The sequence below is a fragment of the Columba livia genome, chromosome 5, assembly GCF_036013475.1.
Source record: "Columba livia isolate bColLiv1 breed racing homer chromosome 5, bColLiv1.pat.W.v2, whole genome shotgun sequence".
In the NCBI taxonomy this organism is placed as follows: Eukaryota; Metazoa; Chordata; class Aves; order Columbiformes; family Columbidae; genus Columba; species Columba livia.
The window spans coordinates 32,734,862-32,755,395 of NC_088606.1; the positions used below are offsets into that span (position 1 = coordinate 32,734,862).

The 20,534-nt window shown below is 36.9% G+C and overlaps 1 long non-coding RNA gene across 1 annotated transcript; it reads left to right on the forward strand.

Annotated features, from left to right (window-relative positions):
- The first annotated feature begins 317 nt into the window (after nt 1-317).
- Nucleotides 318-17,472, forward strand: LOC110358657 (uncharacterized). The gene is made up of 3 exons (XR_010472933.1): nt 318-8,841; nt 12,074-12,186; nt 15,198-17,472. It is a non-coding gene; the product is annotated as an uncharacterized LOC110358657 (long non-coding RNA).
- The last annotated feature ends 3,062 nt before the right edge of the window (nt 17,473-20,534 follow it).

Genomic DNA, 20,534 nt, shown 5'->3' on the forward strand with positions numbered 1-20,534 from the left:
CTGTCGGGCCACGGGCTCGCCCTATCGCGCCCCTCGCCTCTCTTTGCCCCTCTCTGCCCGTCGTTTGCCTTCTCGTCTCCTGCCTAAAGCAACGGACCTGCTCTAAGCGATTGCTCTGTGGGGAATGAGAGTAACTGAGTGAGGTGGCCGGTCCCCTCGGGTGGCTACCGGGGGACTGCGGGGCGCAGTCGCAGCCCAGCGGAGGGAGGGCGGGAGGTCCCGCTGTGAGGAGAGGAAACGCCGTGGGGCTTCAGAAGTCGTCGCCAGCCAGTCGTAATCGCGGCTGCGGGAGCTGGAATCCGGCGTGTGCGCTGCCGGCCGCCCTTGGGGAGCTGCTCGGCGGGCGGGCGGAGCGCTCAGGGGCCGGCCGGTTGCGGGCGGTGGGCGAGAGTGCGGAGCTCCCGCGGCCCCTCGGCTCGTCCCTTCGGGGGGCTGATGAAGGGGACCCCTTCCGAGCAGTGTCCCCCACCAACCCGTGTCGAGGGGCCGGAGCCGGAGGAGAGCAGGGAGGAGGAGAGCAGCGCTCCCAGCAGCGTTGCCGAAGGGCTCTGTGATCACCTGGGAGAACAAAATGCCCACCTGCACCCTCGGGTTCAGCTTCTGCAAACCAAAAATCTACTCTTGTCATGTAATCTCCGCTTTGGGACAGTTTTCTGAAGAATCACGCTGTTAGTGTATATAACACGGACCACTATAGCTTTGCAGGTTGAATCAATGACAACCTTGCCTGGGTGCCCAGTCTGAATCCAAACACGATTTTATTTCTCCTAAGTCATAGAAAATACTGTGAGTTCTGCTGTTGAAGCCACATCACTAGACTTAACTTTTGAGTCTTATACCACCAGATAAAACCATTGTTGGGAGTATCAATGACAGTGTTTTGAGCAAAGGTCTGAGGGCCCACCGCTCTCCAGGCTTTGATTCAAAGGGCCTGTGGGTCTAAAATGAGGACAAGAAACCACTGGTGTGGTTGCTGGTGGTTGCTCACTGTCACTGGAGCCTGGCACGGTGTCTCGAGGTGAGCCTCAGCACTGGCCTGCTCAATGTCTTCATCTGCGGTGCCACCACTGGTGTCTTATGATGCAACCTGTAAATTGGCAGGGACATGGTTCTTATTGATTTAATTGCAGTAGCTGGTATAGTTAACATAAAAGGCTTTGTTCCTCAGGGCTGGGATGAAGGGTGTGCTTTATGCATTGCAAGTGCTAAGCTATCAGTCTCCTATAACATGATGTTATACAATGCTATACAGGGTGTTTCAAAAAAAGGTGGACCCAATTTGAAATCACAGCACGAGGCGTTTTGGGTGCATCATTTTGAAATACCCTGTATAACAATCCATACCAATCAGGCTTTGTGCAAGCCTCTGAAAAACAAGTTCCTTGCACACAAATTGTTGATTCTGAAGTTCCCAGGAAAAGATGAAAGAAAATAAAGATTAAGATATTCTTATGAAAATGTGTTTTGTTTATGGCAATAAATGTGCCAAAATAAATGCCTAGTGAGACAAACATATAACATTTTTAATGTACATCTCATGAAACAGAAAAACTTTTTTTTTGGATTATTTGGGTCTACACATGATTTGTACAGTAAGTCACTGGAACTTGTAAAACAGAAGTGGATAGTGATAGCCAGATATGAAAGTGATGATGCCTTCCTAAATACACTTTTGAAAATTTGAGAATTGACAATCAGTATAAAACTTACTTGATATTTAGTTATGAAGAGGTAGTAATCACAGCATGGATTTTTTATGCATAGGAACAATTACAAAAAGCGTGTTTTAAAAAATATATCCTCAGTTCATGCTTTGGCCATGACGGGTCAGCAGTTATGACAAAATATTTGACTTACATTGGAATTACTTACAGGACAGTTGGATTTCCTTCTAGCTCATCATCGTCACTAGACGATGACTTAGTGCGTAATTCTTAGAAAGCTTTTTCTGCTCTTCAAAACATCTTGGATGATCTGAAAGTGTTATTTAGATGTGAAATTCTGATGAAAGTGCAGGGATTTTGTTGCGGGGCTAGGGATTCTTTCTTTTGGCTCAGAAAGGTAATGGAGGCCTGTTCTGAATCAAAACTCTAAATCCAGTGTACTCAGATTTTAGCAGAGATTACTAAATTGAATAAAGCAATGCTGCATAGTACATGAACTGGTAGAATATAGCCACGCCTCAAAGGAACTGTAAAAAAGGGGAAAAAAAAACGGTATTTGATTTATTGCAAAAAGAAAAAAAAAAAAGGAGGGAGCTGTTTTATCATACATCACCTCTGTCTTTTCTGGGTTTGGATGAAATATTTTTATTTTTTATTATTACAAGAAAGAATAATTCAGCTAGTAGTTGTGGACACTTAAAAGGTGCTCTTTTATAGTACTTACCAGTGATACATGGGAAATCTAAAAATCATGTACATAAGTTATTTTACTGCTTTGGAAAACGGAGAGGCCATAAAATCAGTAGCTTTAATCACACAACTTTATAACAAATATTAAAGGGCTTGTAAAGCTCTCTTCCAAGTAGCATTGTCAGAAAATCTGGAAGAGATAATAATTCTCAAGTCCCCTATTTTCTCAAAGGTCTGTTATTATTAATCTGTTCTGATACAATGTTGCTGGGTTTTTTTTCAGCAGATGGTTCTATTGCATTTAGTTTTACAGCTTTCAAGAAACAAATTTCCACTTACAAGTCAGACAAATTTGAAGTAGGAGTTACATATGACACTGCAGGACCAAAGTCTGCTTCATTTCCTAGTGAGATTGGAATTTTCACTTCCATTTGATGAAGACATCAGTAGTTACTTGCACAAATAAAGAAGTGGGATTTGGCTTCTAGAATTTGTGAAATATGTCAAAATTGAATTAGTAAAGTGGAGTTTCAAAACAAATCTGTATTTTACCCCCTAAAAATGCTGTTTTCAAATTATTTGGAATATATTCGGTGAGAAAATCTGTCCTCTCTCACTCACCTAATGAAACAGCTCTGGTCTAGTGTCACTGCTCTTAAAAGGTTCTGGCATACAAGAGTGGACAAAAGAGAGGGCATCATCTCTCAGGCTCATTGCCCCAAGACATTCTGCTGCAGCAGCTGAAACAATAACATTCACCAAAGCTGTTTTTTTTTTTCTCAGGGAAGTACTGGGCAGTTTGTGCAGAATGGCTCAGTGCTTTTTTTCTCACCCTTTTCTGCCTAGAAAGTTGAAAATAGTTATAATGAATTAATATAACTGGAGGAACCTGTCAGGATTAAAAAATGCAGTGCAGTATCCCTAACGATCTGGAATAGTTAATTAAGTTCTCTTCTAAATGAGTTCTAAAAATAACTTACTTTCAGCAAGTTATTCTGAGAAACAGTCACTTTAGCATACCTGAGCTGCAGTGCCTATTAGAAAGGGGCCAATTAGCCAGTGATTGGCAGTTAAAGGTGAACTGCTGAAGTTCTTAATTGAAAGATTTCCTGTTATAATCACCAGTAAGTAACGGAATACTGCATATGTAAAGCAGGCATAACGTTAGAAGAGTATTTCCATTTTGAAACAAAGATTTTGAAAATCTCCTTTACTTAACCGTGCCAAGTCCAAAACGGGAATGTTACGGTTTCGTGTGCCACAATTGCCCCTCATTAGGGTGTCTTGCTCTGACTCTGCTGCAGTCAGAGGTATTTGCCTCATACCCAAAGCTGTTTATGTAATGCAGAAAAATTATTTGGGATATTACAAGAGGATACTTCTGTCTTCTTAACAAAGAAACTGGCTGCAGAGTTCCTTTAGCTGCCTGTCATTGACAACTTCCCCAAATTTTCACTTAATTCACAGTAAAGAGGATATTATCTACTTTTCTATGAGATATGTTGGAATTAAATTTTGGTTAAAAGCTTCTGGTTTGGAAGCATGAGATATATTGACATACTACTAAAATCTGAATGAAAGGAATTTCTCAGGAGGTGCTTCTCCCTGTTCAGGTGTAGAAGGACTCAGGGTCATTCTGTCTACATTTCAACCTCGCCAGATACAAAGAGCTTTGCTCTGAATGCTGCATAACCATCCTAACAGTGCATTATGCCCAAGATAACACAGCCTGCTAAGATCAGCTGGAACACCTTGTCACACTGTTCACTTCTTTTTAGACAGAAACAGTGACTTCAGCTCTGTCTCCACAGATCTGGCCCTGCTGATCAGCGCTGTATGTGAAGGATGACTTACTAGGCCTATGGGCTTCTTGCTCTTGAGTGTTCCATATAAACACTCTTAAAAAACATATACAGCTAATCCTGTAGTTCCTAGTTCTGCTAAAACAAGGCTTGTCATTTTCATAGGTGATTTGACTCGTTTCTGCAGAGCTATGGTGTCCAGCAACTTGCTTTGTCCTCTGTTTAGCATTCAAGAAGACTCTCAGACCTGTATTTATTAACCATTGCAACAGAAACAGAATTTAGCCTGAAATAGCATTATATATGTTCTTGACTGATAGGTAATAGTCCTTATATGATGCCAGTTTTTCTAAGCTTTTGATGAACTCAATTTTCATTAACAATTCTACCAATTTTCAGCAAGTCAAAAGTATAAAGTTAATCTTATAAGGTCACACCTCCCTTGAAATGACCAGTCTGTTTCCATTTCCAGCAGGCACTAGCACAAGCTAAAATTAATATTCACTGGCAGCTGATGAATTTTTTCACTTGACTAGGGCTGTTTTCAGTATTCAAAATTTTTACTTTGTTAGTAAAAACACTAACAGTAATTACCACCAAGAGAAAATGTCAAGTTTGCTTGGAAAAATCCTTAATTTACTTTTTTTTCTGTTCAGCTTAATCCATGGGATTTTAATGTATTTTTCTCTACATGAAGTCCTTCAGTACTTTCAAGGGGGGGGGGGAAATAAGCCTGAGCACCTCCAGCTCACAAAAAAGCTTGTAGTACCAAAAAAGTTTCTGTTCTACATGCATCTTTTGATTGCAATGGAAAAAGTTATGTGTGGATGTTGTAGCTACAGGTTAAAGAACTTTTATATCCACCTGTATTTTTCTCACTTATAAAGAAAAAAAAAAAAGATTTTTTAGAAATAAATATTTCAAATTTTAAAATATGCCGAAGTTTTAAATACAAAACAAATGTGAGAGCTCGTAAAAATGTTACGTTGAAACAAACGTAGATTAGAAATGAGTTTGGTCTAGAGGAGTACATGTGCAAGATTTAAACCCAAGTCCCTGTTATCTAACACGACATGTTTCCTTTGAAGGTAAATTCACTGCTGGTGAAGACTGAGGATGGAAATTTTGGAGCATTTCTGTTTGTTAGAGACTCTGATCTATTAACATTTCTAGAGGAGACAAAAAAGATCTTTTAGGCTCAGTAGTCCTTATAATGTGTTTACCATGCAACAACTTTGAGCCTAACAGTATAGGCTTTAGTTTATTGGGAGTTAGCAATCTACTTGATGGCTGCAAAACACCCAGGAAAAATGTGGTCATGGATAATAATCCATGAAAACAGAGATAAATTAGGTATCTAGTTAATGACGTTAAGCTACAGTATCTTCTCCATCATCATGAGCTAAACTACTGAGATCTTGTAGGCAGAAATGACTTGGATATTTTTACAGAGATGCAGAAATTCAGAGAAACAACTTTCAAAGAAGAGTCAGAAAATTGAAGTGGTGCAATGAAAATCTAAAAATGAACTATGGCATCATACTGTGGTGGTGCATAATTTGGGATCATTACTCACTAACTAAATGGTTCTGCAGTTCATCCTGATTAAGAACGTTTGAGTAGGTTAAAGCTGCTGAAGTTTCAGATGAGTAAGCAAACAGCAGCCTTTTTGACCCATTTGTTTCACTGCAAAAATCCTCCTGTACCATAAAATATTTATAACATAGCTTTAAGGACTCTTTTGTCTCTATCCTGCTGTTCCTATTCTGTTGGATTTTGCCAGTACAGATAATGTTAATAACGTTAACAATCAAAACAGTTTTTAACTGTGTCACATTTAATACTCTTTTCATCTCACAGTCAGATTTTTTAAGAGAGAATTGATCTAGTAAGGATGCAGCTGTTTTGACCTAATTAGCAAAGCAGTGAGTTTAATCTTGAGTGATACTGGGAAAGCATTTTATCAGTACAAAAAAAAAAGCAACAAATGAATTGTAACTTTCACTGTCCTGTTGAACTTTATTACCTAATCTGTAGTATAAGCCACTGACATAATCTGCCTCTGATTTTGAGACCTCAAGGAAGGGTGGCTGTGACAGTGCCCTTTGAAATAACATTGAAGCATCAGCTCCCATGTCAACATCGTGCTCTAATCAGTGAAGTCTTTTTTGTTGCAGGGTCTTCCACCTTATAATTGACCCTGACATATGCTATTCCCTCTACCCCTTGGCTTTGGACATATAATTCCTGTCATAGTCAATTATTAGGTGATAGAGCCTGCAACCACAGGGACCATTGCTTAAAATCATCCTACACAGTAAGCCCTGAAGTGACCCAGTTCAAATCTAACTGGAGGGGAAGAGGAGATCTGGTCTTAGATAAAACTAATATTCTTTTCACTTCTCTATATATAAATGTCAATTTCCAACATCCTGTATATTGCTGAGACAAATGGTGACAGTGCTATTTCTGAAACAGGTTAAGGAAAAGTACAAAAGCCTTTACCAAACTCGACATACTCTGAAATGAAGAAATTGTCTGTATGAACATACAGTATGCATAAAAATTAGATTACACTACATTTGAAAGGCAGATGAGAGTTTAAGAGTGACAAGTGGGCAAGTGCTTAAAATAAGGGCATGTTACTTCCTTTCCAGCACTGCTTTGTCTGTATGCTTTCTTTGATGTTGTTTAAGCTTTGAAGTAAAGAAATAGTTTGCAAGAGTCTGAAAGACACTTCTGATTACTATATCGATAAGAACTGGTTTTGAACAAAAAGATCTCTTCTGTGTGTCCCATTGATTGTATAATGCCTCAGAAATTGGGCAAGGACAAAAACCAGGACACCTGGTCTCTAGTCTTAGTGTAAGCATTATGATTTTTGAAAACATACAGTTTTGCAGTCATTGTATTACTGCAATAACATTAGAGAATCGTTACAATTTCAGGAAAAACTGCTGAGACAAGAGCAGAAGTTTACCATCCATCTGCAGAGATTTACTTGAAAGGCCAGGTTGTGAACCTTGGGTTCATCTCACAGATTCTCTGGCTGTAGTCACCTGTGCCACTAACCCAGAGGGAGAGCTATCCCTGTTTCTTGCTGCATAGACATTAATTTCAATTTGCTAGTTTCCATTACCTGGTTTAGGTTGTTTAATTGTTTGTTTGGTGATTGTTTGGTTTTGATTTGGGTTTTGTTTTGTTTTTTAAAGCTGAAGGGAATTTTAACAATCTACAATGTTTTCACTCACGTCCACTGATTTGTTTCACTGTTGACAATTTACTTAGTTCTCTTGTACCTAAACAACCCAGTTCAGAAATAATCCTTAAAAGATGTTTGCAGTTCTGCTGAGTTTTACAGGCAATACATGATATAGTGTTCTGAAAAATGTGATTTCTAATATCTTTATTACATATCTTAGCCTGAATAGACAAAGCTCTAATTAACATTCATATAATTATCTAAGTCTTTTAAAATCCCATCTGTACAGTTTGTCTTAATGATGTATACATAGCGTTGCAATCCCAATAAATACCAGGCACATACAGTGCAAGTGCTTTTAATTTAAACCATATCACTGATTAATGATGTAGTATTCTGAAACTATCGTACATGTTCTGTATTTCAGTTGTACGGTTGTCTTAAGACTTGAACACCTTCCTGCTGAAGTACACAGTCCTGCAGATCTCTGGGAGCTGTTACTCCAGGAACTGCTGTTACTATATGCAGTATCCAAACAAGTCAACTTTGGAAACTGCTGATTTAGCTACATATGGGTGACTTTACCAGAATGTGTAACCCAGCCCAAGACAAAAACTCACAGTTACTGAACCTATTAATGTATACAAATACCAAAACTCCACAACTTCAGAATAAAAAAAATGTACTCTTCCTAACGTACATGTTTTTTATCTACGCTACACATATCACATGACATCCTAAACATTATTTCACAGAAGAGTTAATTCAGCTTTCAGCAGTCCACGGTCTGTGAAGCAAGGAGAATAACTCCTGGCTGGTTTATGTTTTAAAGCATGATTGAATATACTAACAGGGCTCCATGAAGTACTCATTTCAATATATATAATACTTTTTAAAAATATTTCATCTCTATACAGGTCTCATCCTCTAAATAAGTGGAGCATTTCTATTGCACTTATGAAGCAGAGGCAGTAGAGCCCAAAAATATTGGGACAGCACCAGTGATCTGAATCTTCGAATTTTATTCTCTGGTCAATAACTTGTTGATCATTGCGTGATCGTTCATGTGACTTGAGCTTCTCTTTGTTTCCATTCTCTGTCTGTGGAGTAGGCATAGCTGTACTTTGCAGAGTATTTTGAGATGTGTAGAGGTTTACAACTGCATAAATTACAAGACATCATTGTAATAAGTATTTTAAAAGTCTTTTCAGAAACCTTGTAACTCAGTTGTGCCAAAGATCTGTCCCTAACATTTAGATTATGACAATTAAAGTAAATACTTTGTGTCAGATGAATAAGATTATATATAATCTCATAGATTTTTAAGATTATCTTTTTTTTAATGTTTGTATGCAGGTTCTTCTGGGGAAATATGCAGTGTTTAAATCTCACCACGGCAACTGATTTTTCTGTGCTCTATCAATAACATATTTGCAGAACTGCCAGATGGGGAGAGAAACTGCAGTGAGAAAATAATGGTCAGGTTTGTAGTACAAGAAAAAAGGACCAGTCATTAGATACATGATTTTAAAAGCATGTTTTTACTAGCTTTAAACATTTACCAAACTGCTTAAATAAAAGCTTTGCATTGATCTGTCTGCAGGAATGACAAAAAGGTGAAAAAAAATCATATAGCTAAAGCTGTCACAAATCCTAACCAAATACAATTAATATGGAATATAAAAATGGTAAATATTTGGATGGTAAATCTTCTGGCAGTATGGGAGTCAGGAGGTTACTATGAGCTTTGCTGTAAAGATTTCTATCTAGTCTCTTCTTCTGTTATGAAGAAGATTGGTAAAAAAGCAGAGCTTTGAAAATTTTTATTCTCTCAGGCTCCTCTGTATACAATAGCATTAAAAACAAACATTTAAAGACAGCAAACTTGCAAAACCTCAGTGCGTTTTTTAACCCATTTTCAGGCAGCATTAGATCAACAACAGAAATAATTGCTGTCAGTTTGTACTTTTTGACCAATAATTCTCTGTATTTCCTGCAAGAAACTTGAGTGATGCAAATGACCTTATTTTTACAGCATGCTTTTATTAAATAGTTTATTATTTTGGCAGACTAATAAAGATTTTGGTATTTGCTTTTATTTGCAATAATATTACCATCACATAAAAAAAGGATTTTATGTTCTTTTTGAGGAACAAGGAGGATAAAAGCGTTGATGGATAGTGCAACTAAGGCATCAGCAATGAGCTGGAAATGAGACACATAAATATGAAAGCAGAGCTAAGAAAATAGAACTGCACCCTTGGCCTTTCTTAAAAGAATACGCACATGCCATGGTTCATTCATACAGTTACAGAAACTCCTTTTGTTTTCAGTGAGTCAGTGAAAATATGCAAAGAGTAAAATATTACTAAGATTCTCAGTTGTTTGGCATATTTCTGTAGCTGATGTGATCATTAAATGTTTCTGAACATTCAGAGAAAATGACTGGTGATGATGATTTTTCAGAAGATATATATTTTATTTGAAGTATAAATTCGTCCCTCTTTCTAGCCATATCTTAGCCAAAGGTGCTGAAACAATATTGGTTTTCCATTTTCCTTTTTTTTTCTCCCAAACAGACTTAATTCTTCAAAGATCAAAGATCAGAGACCTACTAGCCAGTTTAGACACACACAAAATTAAAAAAAAAAAAAAAAATTATCAGTCCTCTTATCAAAAAAACATAGATAACATGTAATAGCATTAAACTTATTTTATCTTGAATGGGGGATTTCATTTCAGATTGAAAAAATTATGACTACAGTATTCATTCTGTGATAATCTGAGCTCCTTGACAACTGGTGGTGTTGGATCCTGGAGATATTCGGCAGCGTGTAAGGGTTGCTCAGCATCTGTTGTAATCTGAACTAAGGAACATATTTATTCAAACAATTGGATATGCCTTAGAAATAATGACATTCACTTGACTGAGGGTACTTAAGACTGAAGTTTTATATATAGTCACCCCTCAAAAAAGACAGCCAGTGGAGAAAGACATGAACAGAGCCAATACCACATGAAAAAAGGTAAACAGGCAAACAAAACTTTGCCTCACTGGAAATTTGTATGTTCCATTTGCCTTTTCTAGAACGCAGTCAGTAAGCAGGAATCACAAAGTGTGAGTTTCATAGATGAATAAATCTAACAATTAATTATATGTCAAGGCTTAAGAATCAAAAAACTGCTTATGCCCATTGCCAGTCATTCACTCCCTGTCAGTAGTAGTTCACATCTTTCCTGGGATGGCATCCAACCATAGTGGCATCTAAAATATAGCAGGCTATATTGTTACAGTTGGAGGTGAAATCGAAAGTTGCACCAAACAGAAGTGACAAATTCACATTGCTCAGTGTTGCCTAGCAATAAGAGAAGAGTTTGTTACGAACACTGACTCTCTCCATCGCAAAGGGGCTTTGTATTCACACCAAAATGCCACTACTCTTACAGGCAAAAGGGGCAAAAATAGAGTGGGCAGAAGGAGGAATCAGTCGTAGTAGTTTTAAGCACTTTCTGAATTTCAAGATTCCTCTGTGTCTCTTGGAAACTGCTCAAGAAGGAAAATGCAGAGCCTGCCTCTAGCTGAACTCTTGAGGTTGGCCAGGTAGCTCGTTACTGATCTTAATGGTCATTCTGAATGCCCTTAGTAGTGTAGTTTCATTAGTAACGTGCTTGTAGCTCAGCAACTTCAAGTACCTAAAACCTTTGCAGAATGTTCTCAAAAACTGCTCAGTATCTGTTTTCATTGTGCAGAACTTCCCATTTGCTTCAGCTTTTCTTAAAAAAATTATTTATTTATTATTATTTTAAGGGAAAAAGAGAAGACTTCAGGGAGCTTTTCCCTCCTCAGCCACCTTGCTGTTTTCCCTTTAAATGACTGTTTATGTGGGAGAACATTTATTTTTGTCTATCTCAGACATTGGACTATGTCTCTCAAGGTATTAAATACCTAACTGTTCAGATGAACAGGATTTTCAAGAAATATTTAGGTATCCTTGAAGACATTTCTAGCTATCCGCCCACATTTTTAGGCTTCTTATCAATTTTTAAAATCTACACAATAGCTCCTATTAAAAAAAAAATCAAATAACTGATCTGTTTCTGTGCTTTTATGCCATCTGCATTTTGACAACTGAATATTTCTGACAGCATGGTCCATTGTGCCCAAGTTCACATCATTTTTTTTCCTCTTTTTTTTTAAACATCACATGACTACATGTAGGATAAGAAAATGGGTTGTATCACACATTTTGCTTTACAGGTTGGGGTTCACAGTGGATTTTTTGAAGTGACAAAAATGTACAAGAAGTATTTCTATTATAAGGATGCATTTATATTATAGAAATAGTAGATTCATCAAATGCTATGTAAGTCAATTACTTTGAATTTACAAAAGTAAGGCTCTGAAGTACAGAGATTATACAGTTTAGGCAAAATAGAATAAAGTCCAGATAAAGGTTGCTCTCTTTTATATTTATTAAATGCTTAATTAAAAATGCTAAAGCAGAGTTATCTCCTTAGCTTAGATGTTCACCTAGCCAAATTAACTGAACCTGTAAAAACGGAGAGTTCAATTTTTATATTTTGTGTGTAAATTGGAGCTACTGTGTCAAATTCTCATTTATGCAGTAAGCTTTGCAGGTACAAAACCGAGGTACTTACATTTTGTAAATGTTTTTGTAGAACCTTTAGTAACGTTGGTCCTTTCTTTATTTCAGATTCAACGTGTTACAAACAAACATATTCCACCTGTTACAACAATCTGGCATATTACTTTCTTGATACGTGATGATACAATACCTCTCAGGTTTGCTGAGTAGCAAAGAGAAATGTAAGCAAATGAAAAGGTTTTCCACTTTCACAGTTTTTTTCTGCTTGGGGTTCTGTTTGTCTGAGAACTGTATGAATAGAAGCCATATTTTATAGTATTTCTTTAACCTCTGCCATCTGGTGTAGGTTAGTTTTTCCACTGCCAACATATCCTAGAGGCCCCAGTACCAAAATGTTTAATTTCTAAGTAAACATTTGGACTTTATAAATCCAGTTTAAAAAAATAGAGCATTATTTTTTTAAACTATATATTGCATTTGCCACTAGGGATGACATTAATAAACACACAGACAAGTATGTGGGTTTAAAGGCTTCTGGCCGTGACTTTATTTTCTGTAGCAGAGTTCCAGAGATGTTGGGTCACCCAACATCTTTAATCACTGAGTCATGCTCAGTTATCAGGAAGGAACTTAAATATCCCTTTGTGACCTAAAGTCTGAAGTTATGTCAAGGGATTTGCACCACCATAGCCAAAACTCTCCAAATCAAGCATGGTTTTGGGCAGATAATACTCACTCATGCCAAACCCAAAGCTTTAGCTGCTCTATTTTTTTAATATAAACTGAAGTTACTTCACTGCAACATGAGATGATTGTTGCTACAAAAGAATTTGGGCAATTAGGTAACCACTTAAAAAAAAAACAAAGAATGCAATAACCGTATCTCCAGCAACTTCCTTATGTTGTATCTGAGGGGAAAAAAGAAAAAAAAAAGCCGACCACAAACCCACACAATAAAACCACAAAATCTGTGTGTCGGAATTCTACTACCAAGAGGAGAAAGTTCTTTCTAAATTTACAAAAGCATAATATTACATTTTGAACTAGCCAGCAAATTCTCAAATCTCAACCTGAAAACTTGCAGTAGTGTTGATTGTCCCAAGCTGATCTTTAGTTGGAGTGAAAAATTGAAAAAACTTGCTTCTACTGAGAATGAGCAGGCATACAGAGTTCATGTTAATCAGTATTCTTCAGAGGCAGTCAGTCACTGGGGAAAAGACATGTAGAGAATATGGATGCATAGATAATAAAGGAGAACATTTAAAGCTGTGCATAAGCAAGATCTGAAGGTTAAAGGAAAGGAAAATAACTAACTTGTTACTTAATTCTGATTTAGGAAAAGGTATGAAAAAAAGCCCAAAACAACCATAGGATCTCCCAGTTCTTTCCATGTCCACTTGATTAAAAATTGAGAGATTTGTGTGTTTATCCCTAAGTTCTAAAATATCAGTGATAGCTTGGTTTGCCACCTTCTTCTGAAGACTTTCCTACTCTTGAAGAGTATTCAGAAATATGTTTTCAGCACACGCTGATTCCTTTAATGAAAATTCACAAAAAGTCTTTGCTTCTTACTGTATTCAGTTTCAAATTAAACAAGTGTTAAGAAAAACAAAGAACATTAAATAATCTAATTAACAATTGGTTCTTTTCTGAGGACTGAGCTGCAGTGCAAAAGTTATGCCCATTTAATTGAATTCATTTAGAATTTGACTAGTTTAATCAGTGCAATCTGGTAGGGAAGATTCATGATATTTGTTGAATTTAAATGATAATTCTGGGGCATCTGCTGAACAGTATGGATGAAGAGGTGACATATCACCTTTCAGCCAGACTGGGATATGAAGTTCTGTATTACGAGACCACTAATTGCACTTATTTTAATGTGCTTAGTTATAAAAAGCAGCATCTGGGGAATGAACATCTTGTCTCCACCATCAGGATAGTGACTTCTCCTGCCTGGGCAGACAACTGGTTAAGTTGCTCCAGTATGAGTCATCAGAAGTGATAATCAGTGCCCACACTGCAGCCTGTTTAGTCATCAATGAAACCTGTTTGGTTTAATTTAGTCATTTTCAGATACTGGCTTCATTTGAGACCATTCACTTTTTTTCACTGTGCTCCTTAAACCTTCTTGTGTTGAGGTCACAGCTTAGACAAGCTCTGAAAGATCTACTTGAGTATTTCTTTGTAAACATTGATTTAGAAGTCCGGCAAACCTATGCTGGTATTTGTGTTGCCCCTCAACTTTCCCTGTCTTCTCAAGCACTTCTTACCAGTCAGATCACTCTCTGGTTCACTTCTGATTCTCAATGAACTCCAGCCTTGTTGTCCTGTGTCCAGCTAAGCATTTTAACTATTGATGTAGAGTGGATTTAGCCTTTAGAAATCAGACATACACTATGAGACCATCTTTTTATCTGGCCTCTTCTGCCACAGTTTTTCCTGTAAGCATTTGGTCGGTATAACTGAATATTTCAAAGGACTGAAGATCACAACATTCCCTCAGGTTCTGTGAACATAAACACCTGTGTGAGCAGAAAATCAAAATCAGAGCTCCACAAGGAAAAGAGAGTTTGGGGCAGAGCCTGCCATGGTGCTGTGTGACTGTGTGGCATGTTAGTAGCAAAAGGATATAGGCAGAATCTGGAGTAATTTTCATGAAATTACATGCTAGATGCTAAATTGCTCCTAACTCACAACCTCCCCCTAAAAGAGACTGGAGGGGAGGAACCTCAAACTAAACTCCAGCATACAGACTGAACCGATAGACCTGACTCCTAAAGGGACAGGTTCTGGGCTCTGACTTTTCTGCATTTCCTACTTAACAGCAACCTTCTCTGTTTTTCACTGACATAAAGCCTATTCAGACTGGTCTGCAGGCAGTCTGCCTGCAAGCGTGGGCTAAGGGTTTCACTTGGCACCAGAATGCTACCTTAGGTACTGAACTTCTGGGCTTTGTGAGGCCTTAGGTGTTTTCAAAGGCATGGCTGTGGTTCTTACGTGCACTGTAATCACCCCAATAAGAAGGAAACTCTAAATTCTATGTAGACATGAATTTATCTACAGATGCAAAGTGGTATTGAAGTGGATTTATATCAGGAGTAAATGGGTTCTGTGATTTAGGTTGAGTACCCCAAACCTTACCTAATAATTACTGGCTTTTTTATAAATGTGACAAGCATATAGAGGACATGTGATTACATATCATGTATATGTTGCCTATTTTTATTAGGTGACTTATGCATGGAGAACAAGAAGAGCTACCCTAAAGATCGTACATAACATATATCTATCTGGGGAAAGTGAATAATAAACAGTCTCTGGAGCTTGGCAGAAGTTTCATTCAAGGGCCATCATGGACTTTGCATAGTTTTATTTATTGTATAATAAGTAGTCAAATAAATTTTCAGACATTGAAAGTGTATTTTTCTATAATATTAATACAAATTTTTAAGCAGGTTTCTTGGCATGCATTTTGTTTGTACTGTGCTTGAGGTTGTTTATGGCATTAGTGGTTTGTGTGTTTGTGCATGTTTGCATTCTGTCTGTTTATGAAGTATTTCACTGATACCCTTACACAGCATGTGGTCGGTCGAAGATTATTTTTGATAGCATGTGTAGTCATCATGCATTTCACTGAAAAGCTTTTAAACAAAGGTAGGTTAAACACTGCTTTTCTATAGTTATGTAAATACAGACTTGCAGGTTGTACTCGTCTTCACAGAAATTAGATACAAAAAATACTTGCACTGTTTTAAAGATGAAAGTGTGAATTGCTGCCAATTTTTCCAACAGTCACGGCAGTTTAGTATATTTGAGCTTCATAAAGATAGGCCAATTCTATTAATAACTGGAACACTAGTATATTTTTATTATCCTAGATGTCAAAAATAATTAACAGATGACTCATTATATTATAATAATACCATGTGTATAAATCAGGTTTGAACTGAACTACAGAAGCAAAAACAAACCTCTAACAAGGGTAATTTAAATCTCTTCAGTCTGTAATTGACAGCTAAGTATAGGCAATACTTTCAGGACCCACAGACAGGGTTGTGAAATTAATCTGTGAATTACGCTGGGCTTAGAGTGTTAGTTGATACTTTTCCTGGTGTTTTGAAAGTATAGGTTGTTCAGCATGTGTCTAACGAGACATTACAGGAATACCGTTTGCAAAAAATAGATGCTGAGCAGCTCTAGACACAGGCATCAATTCAGTAAGGATTTTTGTGAATACTGCTGAATAAAATATTGTTGCTTTACTTAGATGCCTAACTGCTACCTGAAGAACATAATTCTCCCCATGAGTCTTGTCCTACAGTTCAAGAAACTCTGCTTTTGCAGAAATTGAGAATGTGCATGAAAGATCAAAGAAACAGAGTTGACCAATAGTAAATGCTTGTGAAAATTCTGCTTATAACTATTATTTTATTACTATTTTTTCTTAGGTTCTTCACAGGTAATAAACTCCATGTATCAGCTCTGATTTTTTGAGAATATTTTCATACAAGTGTACCTCTTTACTTACTACCAGAATAATATTAGACACTTTTCTAATACTTCTTTTACAGTGCTCAAGTGTGCATTTATGAGAGCTTAAAATATATTTCATTAAGATTATCTGTCTTTGAATATGAGAATAAAATTAATGAATATCAGTGAAAACATCTCATTTATGTGATGCAGTTTTTTATGTACTTTCTGACTGTAAAATATTATACTGCTTCATCATTTATAACACCATGCTGTGCTGCACAACTATAGTTGCTTTTTATGTATAGCACTGTAACATACAGTGAGACCTTTGCTTAAGAATAATTATTTAAGTGACTTTAAGTGAATTAGAAAGAAGATAGCTAAAGGTGGAATTCAGACCCTCTAGCTATTCTTTCTGCTTGTAACATGCCATACCTGTGCTATTCCTGAGGAGCCTGAATTCAATCCACATAAAATAACATTTCTATGCCTCAAGACACAGGAGCCATTCGTACAGAAATAAGAAGCAAACTGTGTACAGAAATAAACTTTACATCTTATGACAGTAGCAGCAGGTTCATAGTGTCAGGAAGAAAAAAAATCATGAAAGGAAGCCAAGCCTGACAAACTGAATTGTGGCTCATCTGAATGTTGTTGAACTTGGTTTCACTAACAAAGCAGTGGTATATTTTTCTCATTAAATAATAATTTGCAGTTGAAAAGGGAAAATTATAAAAGTTCCTATCACCATTTTGTACTAGTTTTAAAATAAATATGTTTGCACTATATAAATTCATAGATCTTGGCAACTGTATAGGTATTCTTCAGTATTTTAAATTGGGAACAGAAAAGAGGATTTTAGTAAAAGCTAAAAATGACTAAATTTTGCAGTAATTTGTATGGAAATGTGTATCCATGCAGAATCGACGTAAAATTCCACATATTCACTATATAAGGAGTACTATATTTATACATATTAATATGCAATATTTTGCAGAATGTAGACTATGTATTCTATCTTTTTATATAGAGACATTATACATAGCATATTGATGATGTGCACATATCGTATATATATATATATATATTTCCATATCATATCTATACAAATATTCCATCTTCCAGTTCTTGGTTTTGTATAAATCAAGAGTGATTCCAATAAAGTCAATGCTTAAAATGCTGTAAGAGGTTATAATCAAGTCTATTATATATAATAAACACATATTAACATTGAAGAGATGAGCCAAGACAATGCTTAACTACTCATTTTGGTCTGTGTCCAAATACTGGCTCAATTGTTAACTCCTCACAAGTATAGTATTTTGTTTAGATTCTTCAGCAGACACATTTTTATGTTGTAAAGAAGACCTATATAACTTGGGTGTTCTTCAAAATAGAACTTAACTTTCATGTTACTTAAGTGTTTTCAACATTTTATCCTTGCTATCTTCCATGTTGTGCTTCCAGTGCAGTGAGAGCACTGCTGGAACAATTTAACTTCCAGGAAAGTTCAGCAGATCTTTTGGGACTTACAGTATGTAAGAAGTCGGCACTGTGCAAGTGAGCATGATATTCACAACCACCCAGAAAGCATTTTTAAACAATGGGAAAGTATTTTTGATTTTTCAAATTATTATCTAAAATTTTGCTTTTAATATGTGAAAACATCCCAAGAGATTGAAAATATGTTCTGCTTCATTATATCTATTGGCTTCAGACATCATTAACCACTAAAAGTCACTTCAGTTGCAGGTGTGACTATTTGCTGTATAAGAAATCAAGCAGCTAGTTAACTATCCCCTTTAAAAATAAAATTATGTTCTTAAGACAAAAGGAGAGGGACACTTTTTTATGACAATTCCAATGAACTGTAACTTCTTGCTTCAAATTATATTCCAAAAACTTGCTTTTTCTCTTGGAATTCGGTCAGAGTTTTTCTAGCCTTGATAGAATTGGCATCCTTTCTCCAAATGAAAATATGCCAGCCGTAGTACTTTTTCAGTAATATAGTTATCATGCAGAAAATCTTTGATAAGGCCACATATGCAACATTTGAGTTATAGACATCCATGAAGGTTATGTGGCTGTGAGTGACCTCTTCTGCCATTTGATGTTACTAAGACTTCAAAAAGCTTGACCGTGAGACAGACTTCTTTTTCCCCCAAAGGCTCAACATTCTTTTTTGTGCTACATTTTTCGGAAGAACTCTTTGTTTGAAGAAGCTGGGCAGGGTAAAGCTGGCAGACTGGAACACTGCCCTGATGTGTTGTGACAGACATGTAATCTGCCATTTGACCACTGGTTCACACATCAGTGTTAATGTGAATGTGACACCTCTCAGCATACTGTTAATCATGCATTACTCTTCTGTCTAAAATGTGGAGATGTGGAGTAGACTTTTATGCGCTTTAGAAGGCTACACAAAAAATCTAGTGAAATGAAAATTTACAGCCATAAAGACAAACTGATTGACAGCTGCAAATCATAGTCACAGCAACATTGATATATACATATTCATAGATCCCTAGATTTCGAACCTGAAAAAGATCATTAGAACATTCTGCTTAATCTAACTTATTCCTATTCCAAACGTGCAAGGAGTCAAACATGTGGGCCCATGTTGAGTGTGAGGAAACCTGGAAGATGGCCTTCCATAGTCCAGAAATGAGACCAATTCAGCTTTCTTTTCCTCACTTTTTTTTTTTTTTTTTGCCTCTTGGGTTTTGTTTCCTTTTCTCCTGGTGTTTCATCACCAAAGTGCCCAGGAGTTCATCTGCTTTCATTCAACTGAAATGCATGTACCAGATGGTGCAAATAGCCCAGTATATTTCAATCCTGTATCCATGTCAAAAAACAGGCAGACTGCTGCAATTCTTGGTTGCTGCACCTCATGGTATCAAAGGCTGGCTAAGAAGAGTGACACTGCTTGACAATGAATAAGATTTTTCAGGTCTGGCAGGGAAGTTGCTTTGGAAGCTAAAATCCTGATTCTACTCTGTAGGAGTTGCTTTTCATGATTAATTAATTGTGTTTACGCTAATCTACAAAGGATGTAAAGGAATATAAAAATAGAGTTACAGAAATGTGTCTAGGTAGGGTACTTTATAGTAACTATTTCATCACTCGTATTTTAACCATATTACCTGCTTGCTTGTTAGAATTATAATAGACCTACAACAGAAAATTCTATATTGTATTTTCCAGTATATAGCTGCAGGAGGACCACTGCAATCTGGTTTTGCTGTATGAACTTCCTAAGCCACTGACCTCCTTAGGCCAATGAAGTTTCAAAGTATCTTGAGGGCTAGGGAGTGCGGTGGAGGTCACCAGCCAGTTTCGTCTGATAACAGCTGCTTAGAATTTGACCACAAGGCTTTCAAAGTATCTCCATAGTAAAGCCTTACACATGCAAAAGCCATAGTTCTAGGAAAGTGGTGATATGAGGTTTAGGAGAGTGGAGAGTTACATTTGTCCGGAAAACAGAAACTGGAGATAGTAGCTGAACGCCATTGGTGGCAAGGAGTGACATTCTCTTGGTTGGTTTTCTGCTATGACAGTAACACAGAGTAAAAGAAGAGTTATATCTTGCTATTCATTCTTCTGGCATGTTACTAATCCCACAGATAACAGAAGACTCACCTGTGATACCTTTGGACAGCAATGCAGGGCTTTCTCACCCTGTCCTCTGTCATATCTGCAAGAGTATGTGTCCCTTTAAGACTTGGCAAAGCATTCCTTTGCCTGTTTCAGGGTTACCTGTGCATTTTTTGATCTTCCTCTTGTTTACAAGGTAAGATACATTTAACTCATACTGGAGCATTCTGGTGTGGCTGATTTTAGTGGTCTGTGGGATGGTTTCTGAGTGGCCCAGGAAGGGGGACATACAGTACTCTTACTTCTATAGTCCTCCTGTCAACCTTTAAAGCTTTTATTGTATTTTTCATTTTATTGAAAATTCGTCATTGTTCTGAATCATCAAACAAAATTTTTACCACTGAAGAGACAGAGACCTGACTTGAAAAACACCCTTCCTTCCTGAACAGAGAATTTCAGGATAGAACTGAGTACCACAAAAATGTTCACACAGCTG